This window comes from Rana temporaria, chromosome 2 (genome assembly GCF_905171775.1).
Source record: "Rana temporaria chromosome 2, aRanTem1.1, whole genome shotgun sequence".
Classification (NCBI taxonomy): domain Eukaryota; kingdom Metazoa; phylum Chordata; class Amphibia; order Anura; family Ranidae; genus Rana; species Rana temporaria.
In genome coordinates, this window is record NC_053490.1 from 124228571 (window position 1) to 124249237 (window position 20667).

Here is a 20667-nt window from a genome sequence, read left to right on the forward strand (position 1 = left end):
GATCGGCTTCGGGTGTAGACATCGTGGGCGGCCTGGACAGGTAAGTGTCCTAATATTTAAAGTCAGCAGCTGCAGTATTTGTAGCTGCTGACTTAAAAAAAAAAAAAAAATTGGCGGAACACCACTAATGTATGTTAAAGAGGACCTGAAATTTTGGAAGCTGTTCCCCAAAAAAGGCAGGCAGAGGGCAAAGAAATAGTCACTAATATTGCCTTTAGGTTACCTGTAACCAATCTTTCCCCATTATTGACTTACCATGCCTTATTATGCACTGTTGTCTCTATGTGAAGGCAGCCAAGATGGGAGAAGCAGGGCTTTGCTTCTTCATATTAGAGCTACCCTCTGATGACTAGTGATGTGATGACTGGTGGTCTAATGACTGGTGGGGTAATGAAGAAGAACCAGCAGGAGAGGTGGAGGAAGCACAGATCTGCAGAATGAATGAAGAAAAAGCAGGGAGATCCTTGCACTGCAGTTCTGCAGGTACAACTTTATTTCCAACTAGGAGAACAGTTTTTCAGGAGAAATTCAAGACAAAATGTACATTTTTCAGGGTACAATTTGCACAATTAACACTACCACACGTTGAAGATGTTCTTTATAAAATCATCACTTTTTAAAATGGTTCTAAAGTTTTTTAGAATGCATGAAGGTAAAAAAACTTCTAAGTGCATCACAAGGAGACCCAGCATTGGGTCACCAGCCTGGAGACTTTGGAAATGTAAAATATAAGATACAGAGGAGGGGGCCCTCCGTAGGGGAGTATTGGGGGTGATGGGTCTGAGCTGGAAAAAACCTGTTGTTAGGAAGTATGATGGTTACCATTGCTGAAAAGGGCCTATGTTTTCTTCTTAAAATGCTGGTTTCCTAGTTGCTGTCCTGATTCAGTCGACATCTAGCAATGTGTATGCTGCTCAGTTCTGACTTTACTCTGACTTTCTTAATGCTTACCCAGGGCTCTAATGCTAGAGACAGCCAGGCGCCTAGCATTTTCAGAAAGAGATCAGCAGTAGCAGTCTACATATTTCTTTCAGCACAGGTTTCCTTTAATGTTTTAAACCCACAATCTGAATTCTGATATGTGAAAACAATAATGTAGCACCTAAATATACAATCAATATATAGTGATACAATTGAAAAACCTTACAAGGCATAAATGTTACTAGTGCAAAAAAAAAAAAAAGTCCAAAGATAACAAAATAAAATCCCACAATGTGTGTGTGATCGATGAGAAAAACACTATATGCAGCAACACCCAATGCTCATGAAAATGCTTCTCCGAAGGGGCTCCAGTGACCAACCAACAACATTAAAGGGTAAGTCCACTTTCGTGGGGATAAAACATAGCAAATCAAGAAAAATAATATAGCGCATATGATTGCGACTCTAATCATTTTGTAATTGAATGTTACTAAAAATTACCTTTCCTTTTCAATCTGCAGCCAATGTAATTTTCGTAGAATACATTGCTACCTGGAGTTGTTATGTACACAGAGTGTACTGACCACTCCCCAGAAACATAATTTCCTGCTTGTGTATTTGGGTCACCAATTTCCCCAGAAGTCTGCCTAAGCTACAAGTCAGATTTCAGGTATCCCTTGCAACACAAATTTCATTTTTTGAGAGATACTATTAATAGGAACCCATCTAAAGGATGCAGGTCCAGCAGATTTCCTCATTAGTGCCCTGTAGCGCCACACCTGACAGTAAATTATGAAACCACTCCCATTAGACCCACTCAGAACAGAGAAACACACATGGATTTCTTCAGAATAACAAAAGGTAGGAATCTGCATCAAAGTTTGTTTTAATCCTTGCAATGTACATAGATCACTTAGAGGGGAATGTTTTTTTCTCAACAAAAGTGGAGTTACACTTTAAGTGAATTCAAGACTCACCAGAGCAAATAGCTACCATTACAGCAGCATGTGCACCTGAGTATATATGGAATTGTAGCAGGAACTGGTGCGGTATGTTAGCTCCAATTGCATCTCCTCATGTACTTCCAAATGGGGGTAAATGAAGCTCGCCAGGAGCCCAAAAGAGATCACAATAGTGTAGTAAGTTTTATTACCAAACGTATTAAAACAACATAGGGTTCAGAACAGTGGATCCAGTCAAAAATCACATGGAAAGCACACTACCGACCCGCGAATAGCGCAGCGGCAAGACGTCAGAATCTCCACCCCTCATGTTTCGTCCAATGGACAGCGCAGATAATATCACCCACACTGAATTCTGAGATACAGCACAATGGGTCTGATATGTTGACGCATCAGGTCGAAGACCTTGTTCACATGGGTACACTAGGGCCGTGTTTGCTTGCATAAGGATACACAGGTGTTCCATGCATGCCTCTGTAGGTAGTCCCATGCAGGGCCGCCATCAGGGGGGTACAGGCCTTACACCCGTAAGGGGCCCGATGGTCCCCAGGGGGCCCCCCCTGTTTTTTTTATTTAATAAATAAAATGTCATCTGACTTTAGCAACTCGGGGCAGGAGAGAGAAGAGAAGACTTGACTTGACTTTGTTTTGTTCGTCAGCACCAATCCCCCCATCCCACTTATCATCTCACGGCAGGAGAGAGAAGAGATGACACTTTCATTACCACAACCCCCCCTTATCATCTTGTGGCAGGAGAGAGGAGGGCCCCCCACAGTTCTCTGCACCAAGGTGGCCCTGCCTAAAGTTGTGTAAGGGGCCCCAAATATTGTGATTGCTGCCCTGGTCCCATGCATTTCAATTGGGATGCAGCAGCTGCACGGACAAAGCCATTGCTCCCAATTTGACAGCCATGCGAGTGCGGTACAGGGTCTCAAATGCAGACAGTGTGCCTTCAGGGCAATGTACCTGCACCCACATGGCTGTCAAATAGGGAGCAGCAGCTGTTTCTATGCAGCTGCTGCATCATAACTGAAATTAATATATCTGCTGCATGGGGATGCACAGAACACCTGTGCATCCCCATGCAGGCAAACATGACCTTCAAATTGGAGTACTCTATAATATGTCTGTGTGGCCGAGGCCTATTGGTCACTGTATACATGTTTTGATTTTCTTTAACTAACTGATATGTGATTTAAAGCGGGGTTCCACCCGCGTTTTTTTTTTAAAGTAGCTACAAACACTGTAGCTGCTGACTTTTACTAAGGACACTTACCTGTTCTAGGCGCCCGTGATGTCGGCCCCCCGAGGCCGATCCCTCCATCGTGGCATGTCCCAGCGCCGCCATCCTCACTAAGGGAAACAGGCAGTGGAGCGTTGCGGCTTCACTGACCGTTTCCTACTGCGCATGCGCGAGTCTCGCGGCGCATTGTGAATATGCAGTTGCTCTCTGGGATACACACAGTTCCCAGAAGGCAGCGCGCCACATTCCCCAGAAGACAACATGAGGAGGACGAGGAAGAAGACCTGCCACGGATAAGGAAGAGGCAGATAAGGAAGATCCGCATAGCAACCGCAATTTCTGGTAAGTAAACATTTTTTTTTTTTTTTTTTTTTTTTTCTATTTTTTTGTAGGTTTTTGGTGTAATTTTTTTTTTTTTAGGGTGAAACTCCACTTTAATCAAAATGATCAAATTGGTTAAAGACCATGGGCCAGATTCTCATAGAATCGGCGTTGGCGTAGTGTAAGCCATTTACACTACGCCACCGCAACTTACTGGAGCAAGTGCCGTATTCTCCAAGCACTTGCTCCGTAATTTGCGGCGGCATAGTGTAAATGGCCCGGCGTATGGCCGCGTAATTCAAAGGGGGCGGCTTGTATTCAAATTAAGCGCGCCCCCGCGACGATCGAACTGCGCATGCGCCGGGCGGAACAATAGCCCAGTGCGCATGCTCCAGCTCACGACGAAAACGTCAATGACGCCGACGTGAGCGTCATTGACGTAAAGTCATATTCGTGAACGACTTAGGAAAACAACGTAACCGACGGAAAAAGCCGACGCGGACCCGACGCCATACTTAACATGGCATACGGCAGACTGGCGTAAGGTTACCCCTCATATAGCAGGGGTAACCTTACGCTTACCGAAACGACGTACGCGACGACTACGCGACGCAAATTCGTTCGGGAATCGGCGTATCAGGCTCATTTGCATAGTCAAATGAGACCTGAACGTAAACGCCACCTAGCGGTCAGCGTTGTATTGCATTTAGGATCCGACGGTGTAAGTGACTTACACCAGTCGGATCCTAGCCGAATTCCGGCGCATCTTGTTTTGCGAATACAAAACAATGATACGCCGGCGGGAATTTCGAATTACTCCGGTGTATCTGTAGATACACCGGCGTAACTCTTTTGAGAATCTGGCCCCATAACTTCTCTTCTACTCGGGACTTGGTTTAGGTTGGAGTCGATCAAACTGATCTGATTGGTACGGGTGAAAAATTATTGATTATTTTGCATTAATAGGCAGCACTGAGATTATTTGATTGTAGTTTGATTAAATAGATTATGTATTTCCTGGTGGAAACAGAGGTACAATAGATAACAATATTGTACCTTTCAACTATTAATTGAAATGTCGACTATCAATCAATTATTGCTATTGGTAGAGGACTATCGGAAAAAGAAAATGATATGTTATTGATGCATGTATGGCCACCATAAGATAGTTATTTCCTCACAGCTACCAGTCAGACCCAGAACTTTCCTAAAAGTTTAAATCTTAGTTGTTCCTGAGAAGTAATTCCAATTCTGAATGCTGATGCTTTCATTCAACAGGTCCAACTATTTAACCTGCAACACACAGAGCCAACTGCAGGTAAGAACATTTTCCACCCAACAGTCGGCTACTCCAGACTCGTATAAGGAGGCTGACGGTGAGAGAAAAGACTAACCAAACTTGTGAAAAATGGTGCATTGTTTTTAAAAAACACACATTCATTTTTTTAGGGGGGGGTGGAGAGGCAACTTCCATCTGATTACATTTGTCTCCAATTAATCTCCAAGCACACAGCGAGCTGCAGCTGCATGTAAAAGCAAATTGGAAAAATCTGTGAGGTGGGGGAAGGGAGAAAGTCTGTGTGTGGCATTGCAAGACCTCAATGATTCACTGGCTGCCCTCCCTCCCCCCCCACCCCACCCCTGCCGCAAGCCTGGAAAAAGAAAGCGTAAAAGAAATATAAAACGTAGTGGGAGAGTGAGAGAGAGAGAGAGAGGGGGAGAGGGAAAAGGGCCAAGCTCTGCACTGAGGAGAGACGGAGAAAAGGACCAAAATAAAAGAGTTTTTCAGGGAGTTTTTGTGCGTGGCATCTCCCTTTCAGAGGCGGCCTGGTACCATTGTGATTGTGCTGAGTGAATAAGGCATAAGACTAGAGAGGAGAAGGGGCAACTTTTAAAGGTAGGGGGCAAGAAGGAAAATGAAGCTGAATAATATTAGGATGGTAAATGGGGTGCTTAACACTTCAACTGCTGAACTGCTCAAAGACGGGGTCAAAGCTAAGAGCCAAGTTAAAAGGGACGTATCGGCTGTCAGGTTGGAATGAGCTGGCCTTCCAACTTTATGTGTCGGGAAGGAAAACGTTAGAACCAATTATTTAGGCAAATACATGACTTTGTTGCACTATTCATCACACTTTTATCATTTCAGATAAAAAAAAAAAAAAAAACAGACCACCACCATACTTATATAGAAGATACAGATCTGAATACTGTAGTACAGGAGTTGTCCACACTTACTGTACTTATGTGCAAACTAAACGCAGTATACTAAGCTTGAAATTCTAGACCCCTTCACACTGAAGGCGGTTTTCGCGCTAGAAATAGCGCCTGTAAAGCGCCTGAAAACCACCTCCCATGCCTCCCCAGTGTGAAATCCCGAGCGCTTTCACACTGGGGTGGTGCGCTTGCGGGACGTTTCAAAAAGTCCTGCAAGCAGCATCTTTGGGGTGGTTTTGGAGCGCTGTATACAGTGCTCCTAAACCACCCCTACCCATTGGATTGCATGGACAGTGCTTCCAAAGCACCTGAAAAGCACTTTGGAGTGCCGCAAAACAGATGGTTTTAACCTTTTCTTTGGCCGCTAACTGTGGTAAAAAAAAAACGCTAGCGGCCGAAAAGCGGCACTAAAACTAGCAGTGCTTTACCGCTAACATGCGAGTGGTCCCATTGTGAAAGTACCTTTAATGTCCGTTGTTTGCCAGCTGTAGGGTGTGTGTGTGTGTGTGTGGGGGGGGGGGGGGTATTACATTCCAAGGTACTTTTCACCTTTTGATTTTTTTTTGTGTTAACCGCATCAGTCCCGGAATTTTTGACTGCTTAAAGGGGTTGTAAAGGTAAAAAAAAAAAATCCCTAAATAGCTTCCTTTACCTTAGTGCAGTCCTCCTTCACTTACCTCATCCGTCATTTTGCTTTTAAATGTCTTTATTTCTTCTGAAAAATCCTCACTTCCTGTTCTTCTGTCTGTAACTACACACAGTAATGCAAGTCTTTCTCCCTGGTGTGGAGTGTCGTGCTCGCCCCCTTCCTTGAGGGGGGAGGGGGCGAGCAGGAGAGTCAGGACGCTCCATAGGTTGCAGATAGAGAAAGGGACTGTGTGTTAGTGGGCGTCCTGAGTCTCCTGCTCGCCCCTCTCCCCCCCTTCAAGCAAAATCGAAGGATGAGGTAAGTGAAAGAGGACTGCACTGAGGTAAAGAAAGCTATTTAGCGAAGAAAATGTTTACCTTTACAACCCCTTTAATGACCAGGCCATTCTTTGCGATACGTCGCACAACGTTGTACCCAAACAAAATTGACGTCCTTTTTTTGCCACAAACAGAGCTTTCTTTTGTTGGTATTTGATCACCACTGCGGTTTTAATTTTTTGCGCTATAAACAAAAAAAGAGCTACTATTTTGAAAAAAAACACAATATTTTGTACTTTTTTTATAATAAATATCCCAAATATTTTATTTTTTTAAAAGCTATTTTTTCCCTAATTTTAGGCCGATATGTATTCTTATACATATTTTTGGTAGTAAAAATCGCAATAAGCGTATATTGATTGGTTTGCACAAAAGTTATAGCATCTTCAAAGTAGGGAATAGATTTATGGCATTTTTATTATTATTATTTTTTTTTACTAGTAATGGCGGCAATCTGCGATTTTTATCGGTACTGCGACATTATGGTGGACACATCGGACACTTTTGACACATTTTTGGGACCATTGGAATTTATACAGCGATTACTGTTATAAAAATGCACTGATTACTGTGTAAATGTCACTGGCAGGGAAGGGGTTAACACTAGAGAGCGATCAAGGGGGTTATCTGTGTTCCCTAGTGTGTGTTCTAACTATGGGGGAGGGGACTGACTATAGGAAATAACAGATCGTGGTTCCCAGCTTGTAGGAACTCATGAGTTGAATCGCCTCTACTCACAGAACAGGAATGTGTGTGTTTACACACACACACGTCCCTGTTCTGCCTCTCGTACCTGCGATCACTCCGGGCTGGCGATCATTGTGACCGCCGGTCACGAGCATTGGCACCCCCACAGTGCAGCGCACCACTATCCTGCTTAAAGTGACCGACGTACAGCTGCGACGGTTCGTGGGATCGCGCCGACCTGCTGCAGCATAATGACGGTGGCAGGTTGGCAAGTAGTTAAAGTGTTACTAAACCTAAAAATCATTTTTTACGTTCATGCACTGTTTGCATTAAGGTAAAAAACGTTTTCAATTTCCCTGTGCCCCCCTTACTCTGTATGAAGAATAAGAGAGGGGAGAAGAGATCGGCGCTGTGCATGGCTAAATCTATTCCCCCCTTATGCCGTGTACACGCGATCGGTTTTACCGATAAAAAAAGTCATTGGTATTAAAAAATAGAACATGTTTTAAATTTTTCCGATGGAAAAAAATTATAATAAAAACCGATCGTCTGTGTGGCATTCCATCGGAGAAAAATCCACGCATGCTCAGAATCAAGTCGACGCATGCTCAGAAGCATTGAACTTAATTTTTCTCAGCACGTCATAGTGTTTTACGTCACCGCGTTTTGGATGGTCGGAATTTAGTCTGATAGTGTGTATGCAAGACTTATGAAAGTCAGCTTCATCGGATTTCCAATGAAAAAATCCATCGGTTTTTAGACCATCGGAATTCTGATCGTATGTACAGGGCTTTACTTCCTCTTCAGACAGCATTTGAGCAGCAGCAGGAGCCATTGGCTCTGGGCCCTTGCTGCTGTCAATCAAATGCATTGAAAAGTTGGGGTGGGCCTAAGACCCGCTGTGTAAGTCTATGGAGTGCAGCTCCATAGACACACAGGACGGGAGCATGCAGACCATGTTTCTCCCCATAACAAGTGGCTGATTTCAGCTTCGTTTGGGTCTCTGGCCAGCCGGCGGATGTGCCAGCTGGTCCCTTGGGACGGGAGAGCCACGGAAGGCGGCAGGAGGGGGGACGTCCACTCCCACTGCTTGGGGATAACAGTCGCATCGGTTGTTATCCCAAGAAAGCTCTACAAAAAAATGTCCGCGGGCCAGGTGCATATGATTTCATCACGTGCACTGATGGGCCGTAGGTTGCTGACCCCTGCTCTAAATAGTATTGTGTATGTATAATTTGAACAGTGAACATTTTAAAGCATTAGCAAGCTTCAGTACAAAAAATAATTTATAGTTATTCAGGCTAAGTTGCTGTGATATGCTTAGGTACCTTTAAAATAGTACCATTTTCCATAGTGAAGTTGCCTTATAGTCAAGACCACTAAATGCTAGACATGTGCATTCGTTTTCGCCCGAATGCATTTTTGTCCGATTTTCAGGGGTTAACAAACGATAACGTACGTGCAGTATCCGAAATCCAAAAGATCCAAAATAAAAAAATGCTTTATTTTAATTTTGTTGCGACAACAGTTCGATATAGATAGGAGATTCAACATGACGGTGACAATAGCGATCTGTGTCTATCGAACCTGCGGTCCAATGTGCCTAACCTAACTCTATTAGTCCAAGTTTATTCGACATTATAGAGACATGAAGATTCGACGAAGCAGCTAAAAACATACGTTCGGCGTGAGTGGACATTTACGGTCAAATGCTCCACCCGTAGGCTATAGAAGAATTATAATGTTGTTTGACTAGTAATAATAATTAATAAATATAATTATTACTAGTCATACAACATTAGAATTCTACTATAGATTGTGGGCAGAGCATTTGACCGGAAATGTACGATCACAGGGTCGTACAGTTTAGCTGCTTCGTCGAATCTTCTTAGAACATCCGCCAGACACCATAAGCCTTCAATTGACAGATTCGACCTTAATTAATTCAGATTATCAGACAAATGCATTTTTTCTGTTTCAATATTTTATTGGATTTTCAAAAATTGTAACAAGCCGTAGTTTGCCCACGCAGGGGCGACATTGAACAGATAAATAAAGAAGTAGCACATGAACGGGTAATAAATAACTAAACAAACTATAACCCGGGCCATAGAGGACCAGGTTGAAAATTAAGCCTGTGTTATAGACACACGTTAATCTTTTCCCCCGGAGTACAGCAGTCTACATTGCTAGACTTCATATCATCAAGCAATGAGAGTAGAAGCAAACATGGGAAAAAAAAGAAAGTGTAAGAAAAAGAGAGTAGACGAAAAGTGGAGCCCCAGAGGAGGGCGAGTACCACGGACACAGGACCCGTCGAAAGAAAGGTTTCTAAAAGCTGACCATAACTAGTCGGGGGCAAGGATGGAAGCGAATAACTTATCCACGGAAGCCAGAGCAATGCTTCTAAGGCACAATTAGGTAGTTCTAAAAGCACCCATAATGGGACATCAGAAGTGGCATGTAACATGAATAGTTGTGAAATCTGAGCCGCCAAATAATACTTGGCCAGATTAGGAACTCCCAAGCCGCTTTGTAATCTGTGAGTGTAGAGCGTCAATCTGGGAACTCTGGGGTGTTTGTGGGCCCATATAAACCGAAGGAATCTATTCTGTAAAAGACGTAGAAAGAAGAAGGGTATGGGCAAGGTCCGAAAAAAATAGAGGGCCTTGGGGAGGATCGTCATTTTAACCGCATGGATCCGGCCTATCCAAGAAAGGGAGGAAAATTGTCAGGAGTGGAGAAAAGAGGTCAGGGAGCACAGCAGAGCATAGTAGTTGGCCGAGAACAAAGTGGAGTACGAGGAAGTGAGTTTAATCCCCAGGTAATCAATGGAATGGGATGCCCAGTGATAGGGGTATTGGGTCTGTAAATGCAGGACTAGGTCGTCAGGGAGAGTGATATTCAGTGCTGTGGTCTTAGAGAGATTAAAGGGGTTGTAAAGGAAAAAAAAATTCCCTAAATAGCTTCCTTTACCTTAGTGTAGTCCTCCTTCACTTACCTCATCCTTCGATTTTGCTTTTAAATGTCCTTATTTCTTCTGAGACACTTCCTGTTTTTCTGTCTGTAACTACACACTTAATGCGAGGCTTTCTTCCTGGTGTGGAGAAAGCCTCTTGAGGGGGGAGGGGGCGAGCAGGAGTGTCAGGACGCCCACTAACACACAGCTCCTTTCTCTATCTGCAAAGTAGAGAGTGTCCTGACTTGCCTGTTCGCCCCCTCCCCCCTCAAGAGGCTATCTCCACACCAGGGAGAAAGCCTTGCATTACTGTGTGTAGTTACAGACAGAAGAACAAGAAGTGAGCATTTCTCAGAAGAAATAAGGACATTTAAAAACAAAATGGAAGGATGAGGTAAGTGATGGAGGACTGCACTAGGGTAAAGGAAGCTATTTAGGGGGGAAAAAAATCCTTTACAACCACTTTAATACGAAGGCCCAAGATAGCGGAGAAGTTAGGACAAATGCATTTTTTAACAAAACAAAATAAACAAAAACGATTTTCAGGAGTAACTAAATACGTTTTTTTTTCGGACTAAACCAAAATTCTGAAACAAATTATTTCAGCTTGCACATGTCTACTAAACATGGCCTTTGGGTAATGACTGCACTCTCAATAAGCATTTTAATAAATAAATAATAAATACATAAATGCTTCTAAATTATGCTGGTTATACACGGTTTGAATTCTTAAAGATTCCTGCCACTCAAGCTATGAGTGATCATGTCGGCTTGACAAGCTTTAACTGGAAGATCAAAGGAACAAGGTGGAACATTGTCCGAACAGTGACTGCATCCTGTTCGAATCACTTATTCAGGGAAGCCTATCCCACACCCACCTAACAACTATCCCTGAGCCACCCCTATCAAATTATTCCCTGCACCTTTTGTACCACCACCCCCTCCCTTTAGAATGTAAGCTCTATGAGCAGGGCCCTCCTGTACCTTCTGTATTGAACTCTACTGTAATTGTGCTGTTCCCCCTCTACATTGTGAAGCCCTGAGTAAACTGTTATATATAGTGGCACTATATAAATCGTGTATAATAATAATAATAATTTTTGGGGTATTCTTTTAGGCTGGGTTCACACCTAAGAAGTATGTGGCTGACAGCAGCGATGCGGTGCATCAGGAGCAAATAAGGCCCAAATTGTTGCCTGAATTAGGACTAGGGTTGCCACCCCATCCCTTTAAACCCAAACACATATGAATTCCACATGTTCTGAGGATAATTTATTGCAGATAAGGCACCAAGTGAATTTAATTACCACCTTAATCAGCCACAGAAGCTGTGTAATTAATATGTGTTTGGGTTTAAAGGTATGAGGTGGCAATCCTATTTAGGAACTGAAATGGAGCCAAAGACGCAAAGGACCTTTGTGCAATTCACTCTGCAGCCGCAGAATAGGCCCCAAGTTGAATACAGAAATGGGTCTCTTGATACTATCATACAGGGAGTGCAGAATTATTAGGCAAATGAGTGTTTTGACCACATCATCCTCTTTATGCATGTTGTCTTACTCCAAGCTGTATAGGCTCAAAAGCCTACTACCAATTAGGCATATTAGGTGATGTGCATCTCTGTAATGAGAAGGTTTGTGGTCTAATGACATCAACACCCTATATCAGGTGTGCATAATTATTAGTCAACTTCCTTTCCTTTGGCAAAATGGGTCAAAAGAAGGACTTGACAGGCTCAGAAAAGTCAAAAATAGTGAGATATCTTGCAGAGGGATGCAGCACTCTTAAAATTGCAAAGCTTCTGAAGCGTGATCATCAAACAATCAAGTGTTTCATTCAAAATAGTCAACAGGGTCACAAGAAGCGTGTGGAAAAACCAAGGCGCAAAATAACTGCCCATGAACTGAGAAAAGTCAAGCGTGCAGCTGCCAAGATGCCACTTGCCACCAGTTTGGCCATATTTCAGAGCTGCAACATCACTGGAGTGCCCAAAAGCACAAGGTGTGCAATACTCAGAGACATGGCCAAGGTAAGAAAGCCTGAAAGACGACCACCACTGAACAAGACACACAAGCTGAAACGTCAAGACTGGGCCAAGAAATATCTCAAGACTGATTTTTATGAGACTAATGAAATGAGAGTGAGTCTTGATGGGCCAGATGGATGGGCCCGTGGCTGGATTGGTAAAGGGCAGAGAGCTCCAGTCCGACTCAGACGCCAGCAAGGTGGAGGTGGAATACTGGTTTGGGCTGGTATCATCAAAGATGAGCTTGTGGGGCCTTTTCGGGTTGAGGATGGAGTCAAGCTCAACTCCCAGTCCTACTGCCAGTTTCTGGAAGACACCTTCTTCAAGCAGTGGTACAGGAAGAAGTCTGCATCCTTCAAGAAAAACATGATTTTCATGCAGGACAATGCTCCATCACACGCGTCCAAGTACTCCACAGCGTGGCTGGCAAGAAAGGGTATAAAAGAAGAAAAACTAATGACATGGCCTCCTTGTTCACCTGATCTGAACCCCATTGAGAACCTGTGGTCCATCATCAAATGTGAGATTTACAAGGAGGGAAAACAGTACACCTCTCTGAACAGTGTCTGGGAGGCTGTGGTTGCTGCTGCACGCAATGTTGATGGTGAACAGATCAAAACACTGACAGAATCCATGGATGGCAGGCTTTTGAGTGTCCTTGCAAAGAAAGGTGGCTATATTGGTCACTGATTTGTTTTTGTTTTGTTTTTGAATGTCAGAAATGTATATTTGTGAATGTTGAGATGTTATATTGGTTTCACTGGTAAAAATAAATAATTGAAATGGGTATATATTTTTTTTTTGTTAAGTTGCCTAATAATTATGCACAGTAATAGTCACCTGCACACACAGATATCCCCCTAAAATAGCTAACACTAAAAACAAACTAAAAACTACTTCCAAAAATATTCAGCTTTGATATTAATGAGTTTTTTGGGTTCATTGAGAACATGTTTGTTGTTCAATAATAAAATTAATCCTCAAAAATACAACTTGCCTAATAATTCTGCACTCCCTGTAGATGTTGGTATTATGCTGCTCTTCGTATATGTACATCACACAAGAAGGGATAGATTTAAGTGAAAGCCTATCACACTCTACATATGCAAGGCCTGTGTGGTGACTGCCGTTTGCTTCATGTGGTGGGCTGTTCGAATGTCTGTACAGCTGCACATTGTTTTATGGTAATGGAAGTGGATGAACCCGGTGAGAGGGAAAGTGAGAGATAATTCCCAGTAAGAGGATTGGGTAGGTAAGCCTTTTGTCATGTAGAATGCGTACATCGTCCTTTTTGTTTGAATTGCAAATTTTCACTAATTAGAAATAGATGCTGTATATAGCCTTATTTATACATCATTAAAAAGGAAGTATCACTCCTCACACTCTAGGAAGCAGCTGTCCGCACACACTTGGCTTTTTTCACCCACTAACTACTACTTCAATGATTTTGTTTGTACACGCCACTAAATATCCCTAAAACTGACAGTGGTCACTATATTAGCAGCTATACCGAATTAGAGGATTGATGATGCTAAACTTCAGCCAGAAAAGAAAATATTGTCAGGCCTTATTTATGCTGTGCTTACACAACACAGTCTGGTGTAATGGGAGCTAACGGATGTCTGGAAAATAGTTTAATATAATTTCAAGCACAACATGGGAAAAAATAAATGTAAAAATAATTTTGTGCTGCTGATTTCAGGGCTAGAAAACGGATGTAGACCTGGCCTAAAGTGTATCTAGACCCTAGAATGAACATACTATATATTGCAGCGTACCATCCTTAGATGTGGAGGTTGCATTCATTTTCTTTTCAAGCTTCTTTTCTCTTGATTTCCAGTAAGGCCCCTTTCACACGTTTAGGTCTGCCTGTCAGTTTTGTCGGCGGACCTGAACGGATGCTCCATGCAATCCTATGGAGCGTCGGATGTCAGCGGAAAAGGCAGATTCTGTGGGTGGGTCTGTTGTCTGGAGCTCGGTGGGTGGAGTCATGATGTCAGTAGACTCCCGCCCTCCTCTATACTCCCCTTGTCAACATGCATTTTTTCCTGTGTATTCCTTACACTAAAATTTGCTATGATCACTAACATCCAGTCAAAATCCAGAAAAGTAACCACATGACTTCAGAAAAGGAGTGGGGGTGGGAATTAAAAGCAAGGGGGCAGAACGGACTAAGGTTTTTCTCTTTAAGTCTGTTTCATTTCACTGAACAATAAAAGAGGATTGCTCAGAGCTGGACTAACTCTGTGTGGCAAGACTGGGCACAGATGATAGGAAATCTTATACTGTACATTGTGACATCAAAAAAATAAAATAAATTCCGGGTTTACATCCACTTTAAACTTAGCATAACATTTCAGTTAAATGTAGTACTGTATTTAACAATAAAATCAAGTTTTAAATTATTATTGACCACTTTCTTTTTCAATTTAATGTCTACAAAGATGAAGTATCCATTACACCTAATGGGATGTGTTAATTCTTGATTGATCTTAATTGATATCTTCATAAAGAATGCTGGGTCCATAGCATTATTTGGTAGACAATTGCAGATAATAAAGGAAGCTGTGGCTTGGTTCATTTGCGAACAGCAATGTTTGATTCTCTTTCAAGGGTAACAATGGATAATTCACAAGCCTGAACATGCACTAAACAGATGTATACAAAGAAGAGTTCCTTATCGCCTCGTATTTCAATATCAGTCAAAAACAGGCAGACACACTTTAAAAATATTTAAATATAAAAGGTTTGGAAGTATCAGCATATGGGCCAATCAGTAAAAAGTGGTTCATGATCCATCACAACCTCAGATTTGTAGATTTCCATAAATGTAGACTTAAAGGGTTACAATTCTGTCGGGATATTTGAAGAGCAAATCTTTTCAGCGGCAAAGCGGGTGCCAGTAAAAAGGCTGCTTTAGAAGTCAAGACGACAGAGGCCAAAGCCTTAAAATCATACAGTTAAACCCAAGGCACTCCAAGATCCTCCAAAGAGTTTGCAGGGCCACTTAGAAAGTTTGTCTTGTAATTGAGTAAATTGTTTACTCTTTTCTTCGAACTTTCTCCTCCCTATCTTTCTTGGCGTTGTCTTGAATACCCTTCTTTTTATCCACTGGACAGCATTCTGCACAGACATATAACCATGCCAAACAACTCTCTGCATGACAATGGTCAGGCTCTTCTGTATCTTGTAATTGGACGGGCTAAGGGTCGGTTTTATTAGCTGTGTGATTTAAAGCTAAACCTTTGCAACTGTCTTTTTAACACAGGCCTGTGCAGCTAGTGGCCGTGGGCTGAATCACAATGACGGAAAAAAATATGCCAAAAAAAGAAGGGGGAAACTCTGTTGCAAAGTTTCTCTCTAGTTTAGATGGATCAATAGATAAAGCCTAAAAATTATTTTTTGTGTTTTCAGTTCAGTGCATGGCAATATTTTATGCAACTACCAAGGTAAAGACATTAGTTCAATATTATACATAAAATATAACCATTTATCAGCAACATAAGACTTTTGGAGTATTGCCAAGGGGTGGGCCACATAGCAAAAACCTCTTATTGAAACGATGACAAAAGTGGCACATTCCACAGCAAACACCAACACATCTGTCTCTATTTTAGAATGACTGAAGTGAATGTCTTGGTAAATGTCCTCCTTAATTTGCATACTGATTCAAAAGGCAAATAACAGGATAAAACAAATAAAGTGTTATATAGCAAAAGCAAAACATAAAGTAGTAGAAGTATAGGCAGGCACTAGATAAAAAACATATGATGACAGATGAAGATTAAAGGGCCTATTTATATAACTGAAAAGTGGTAATCTATGCCATATTTATGGCAGTGGTTATTATGTTACTATAAATGTGAACCTGTGTCCAAATTGGGCACACTAAAGTATTTGCATATTCTAAACAACAAGTAAAAGCAGCTCAAAGCAAGCCATAATACCTCTCTGTATCCATAAGTATTGTGGAAACATTTCATTTTCAAAGTGGAAAACTTTGCATTTTTGTATTAGTTTTTGATGTACAAGTGCACATTTTTTAATGTCCATGGGATTTTTTTTTTCACTTCTGCTGAAAAGTGACGTGGTATAGGGGGTCCTTTGAATTCCCATCTAAATAATCATAGCACCAACAATAATGTATTGTTGGAGGGACATCTATGGCCTTCTTCTTTGCTTACCAGTAAAAAGATACTGGTTTAATTATTATTTAATACATTTGATTGTTTTTATCAATTTGTCAATGTGTTTGCAGAACATGGTTGCTTCAGTTCCCAATGGTAATGCCATAGTAAGCTAGGCCACCCCACAGGTTAACAAAACAAAAAGCCAGCTGGTTATAATACTGACCAGCTTAAGCTTTAGTCACCCAGTTTTCTTATTAACATCTGAGAGAGATGATTGTTTTTGTTAAATAAGTTCCCCCAAGTCCTTTGTCCTAAGTCATATGGACCCCATATCCCTTCACAAGAGACCTACAACGGGGATCCAAAAAGCAGCAGCCTAACCCTGTTTACCCTCTGGCTGATACAGAAAATGTTAGCGGTATATTGGCACATAGTTATAAACAGTTCCCTGTGAGATGAGATTTCATACCCCTGATTACTGTGGTTACTAACAGGAAATATAGTGGTCACAATTTCCCTGCAATATCATATCCTATGAGTGAAAAGTGTTCCAAGACAGTGGGAAAAACTACCTAAAGTGTGTACAAATCTTAACAGTGAGAAAATAAAAAACATTTGCTCCCATTTGTTTGATAGGTGCAAAAAATACCTGTTGATCCTTCTAGAAATCCTGTGGTCTGATAATTATCTAAGCAGCTTGGTTCAAATTATTAAAAGGCATTCTGGGACTGCTGTTGATGTATATTACGGCATAGTAATAAACCTCCCAGTCTTTGGAAGTGCTACATGGACTCGTATTTCTTTTTTTCTTGCTGTTCTGCACTTTTATCAGTTATCGTTGTTCCCAGCTCTTTCTGTGGATTACAGAACAACTTTCAGTGGCCGGGAGGAGAAGCCGGGTAAGCCACCTGCGACCTGGATGGGGTAAGTGCGGGGCTGGCGAGTAGGCAAGTGGGTGAGGGGGGCTAGCGGGCGAGGCTGACAAGTGACCGGGGGGTGTGTTTGCTGCCCCCAAAAAAATTGAGCACAAGCCACCACTGGAGGAGAGCATTGTTCTGTAGCCCTGTCAAAAGGACTTATTGTTGTTCCTCTATAACAGTTTCTCTCAACCTGAGTTCCACGGAACAGTAGGGTTCCTCCTGTAGTTGTTAGGGGATGCTAGGGGTTCCTTCAGCAATAAACAACTTCTCCCTTTCCCGAGCATTCATCACTGGCAGCAATGAAGTTTTTAGCTATATGTGGGAGTTTTCTTCCCAATGACAGAAAATGTAAGAAGCATTCTCCACAGTGCAAAGAGCTGTAGATATAGTGATTATTACGAGGGGGGTTTCTTAGCCCGGAAAGTTCATTCAAGGGTTCCTCCATGTTAAAAAGTTTGAGAAAGGCTGCTCTATAGATATAGTACAATGGGGGAGTGTTGTCATCATGGAGACAAAAAAGAGAGTTATTGGCAGAATTACCAGGTTAAAAAAAAGGTAAACAAATGCAGGCATCACATTTAGGGACAGCTAAGCTGTTTTATAGTAAATTTGTATTCTTGCATTTTGATACATTTTAAAGAGTATGTTACCCCAAGATTTCATATTCCTGATATGTGTCTGTACCATCTACTTAAGGTAAAATGCTTCCTGTTCTCTTTAAATTGCTTCCGTTGTGTGAAATACCTGGTGATCCTGCCAGTCTGCTTGATATCCTGTTTCAAACTGACCACACTTATAAAATTATAAGAACACAGCGTGGTCAGTTTTCGTGCTGTGCTTGGAAAACTGTTTCTCTGCCTCTTGTTGACACACCTCTACTGCAGTCTCCAACCACAGCTCTCTAAGACCCTTATGCAGCTAAGAATAGAGGTCATGTAATCACTTATAGAATAAGAAAAAACAGGGTTTTGCCTTTCTTCTATTTTAAACTGAACAGGAAACTTTACAAGATAAGGTTCACATATACTTTAAAAAAATAGTAAAGTCTCTTTAAATAAATAAATAACATGTTATACTTACCTGCTCTGTGCAGTGGATTTGCACACAGCAGCCTGGATCCTCCTCTTCTCGGGTCCCTCTTCCCTGCTCCTGGCCCCTCCCTCCTGTTGAGTGCCTCCACAGCAAGCAGCTTTCTATGGGGGCACCTGAGCCGAGCTGCAGCTTCATGTGTCCAATTAGACACAGAGCTGCGGTTCGGCCCCACTCCCTCCCTCTCCCGATTGGCTAACTGACTTTGATTAACAGCAGCGGGAGCCGCTGCTGTGTCTCAGTCAATCAGGAGGAGGAGAGTCCTGGATGGCTAAGGGACTCATGGACATCGCTGGATAGAGATGGGGCTCAGGTAAGTATTAGGGGGGGGGGGGCTGAGGGGGTCTGCTGCACGCAGAAGACTTTTTATCTTAATGCATGCATTAAGATAAAAAACCTTCTGCCTTTACAACCCCTTTAAGTATTTTTTAATTTTGCACTAACATGTAGGCATCCTTGGCTGACAGCTAAGAAATATGCATTGCAGGACCAGAACTTAAAAGTGGTAGCTCCAAATCAATGACATGTAAGTAAGAGCAATAAAATAAAGAGCTAAGAGCTAATATGTTTATACGTTTTAAAGCCTGCCTGACACTAAATGTTCTCAGCTGTGTGTCAGCTCTGCTGTGCCAGATAACATACTAGGTACATGAATTTGCACCTCAGGTAGGGGGGTCACAGGAAACAGTGTTTATACACAGCAGATACCGATCAGCGGGTGCCGGCCAATGGATGACTGCTGGCACCCACCAATCGATGGAAAAACACACAGGACAGAGTCCTGCCTATGTAAACAAGGCAGAGCTTTGTCCTGTCAGCAGGGAAGTTATGAATTTTCTTTCCCCGGAAAGCAGGGTATAAAAAACATTACTTCCCTTAATAAAAGCAACTCACATAGTACACCAAAACATTAGCTAGGCACACAGTTAACCCTTTGATTGCCCTAGATGTTTAACCCCTTCCCAGCCAGTGCCATTAGTGCAGTGACAGTGTATATTTCTAGCATTGATCACTGTATTAGTGTCACTACAATCAACAAAGTTCACTCTGGAACCGATCTCCATCGATACCACAAAAAATATCATTGGTGCTTTGCGGAACAGCACATCGCCCAATGATATCATCCCCACCAAACTGCTGAAGGAATGTGCCGACATCCTGGCACCACCCATCACACAGCTTATAAACCAGTCATTTAAGGAAGGCACAGTGCCATCCCTGTTGAAAGAGGGCACAATCCAGCCCATCTTGAAAAAACCTAACCTGGATCCCAAGGACCCAACTCACCGCCGTCCCATAACAGGCCTAAATGTTCTCTCCAAGATAATGGAGAAAGTAGTGGTACAACAGCTGCAACAGCATCTAGATACCCACAATCTACTGGATCCATTACAATCAGGCTTCCGTCCCGGACACGGGACAGAAACGGCCTTACTCAAAATATGGGACGATGCCCTTGAGGCCGCAGACGAAGGAGAATCTTGTCTCCTGGTTCTGCTGGACCTAAGCGCAGCCTTTGACACGGTAGACCACAAACTGTTACTGATGCGACTAGCCAAGGTAGCAGAAGTCGCAGAAGGTGATTTACCATGGTTTTCTTCCTTTCTTGAAAACCGATCACAAACAGTTAAATTGGGTTCTTTCACGTCGGAAAAGCGCACGGTGTCATGTGGAGTCCCCCAAGGATCCCCCCTGTCACCGGTGCTTTTCAACATCTATCTTCGCCCTCTCTTTGATATTATCAGTAGCCAAGAACTACTCTATCACTCTTATGCAGACGATACGCAACTGTATTTTCGCATCTGCAACAAAAAGGATCATCATCCCAGTTTAGAGAAATGTCTCTCTTTGATAGAAAACTGGATGACAAAGAGTTATCTTAAACTCAACAGTTCAAAAACAGAACTCCTTATGTTTCACGCCAGCCGAAAGAGTCAACTGGCAACAACCTGGACACCCCCGCCCAGTCTGGGCCAAATCATCACCCCTAGCTCCAAAGTCAAAAGTCTCGGGGTCATCTTCGACACCTTCATGACAATGGACGCACAAATAGGGTCAGTAGTCAGCAGAGCGCACCATCTGTTGCGCCTACTACGCAGACTTATTCCATTTATCCCCAAAGAAGACGTAGCAGTCGTGGTGGGAACACTCGTGAATTCCAGACTGGACTATGCTAACGCCCTGTACCTCGGACTCCCAAAGTACCAAATCTCCCGTCTGCAAGTCGTT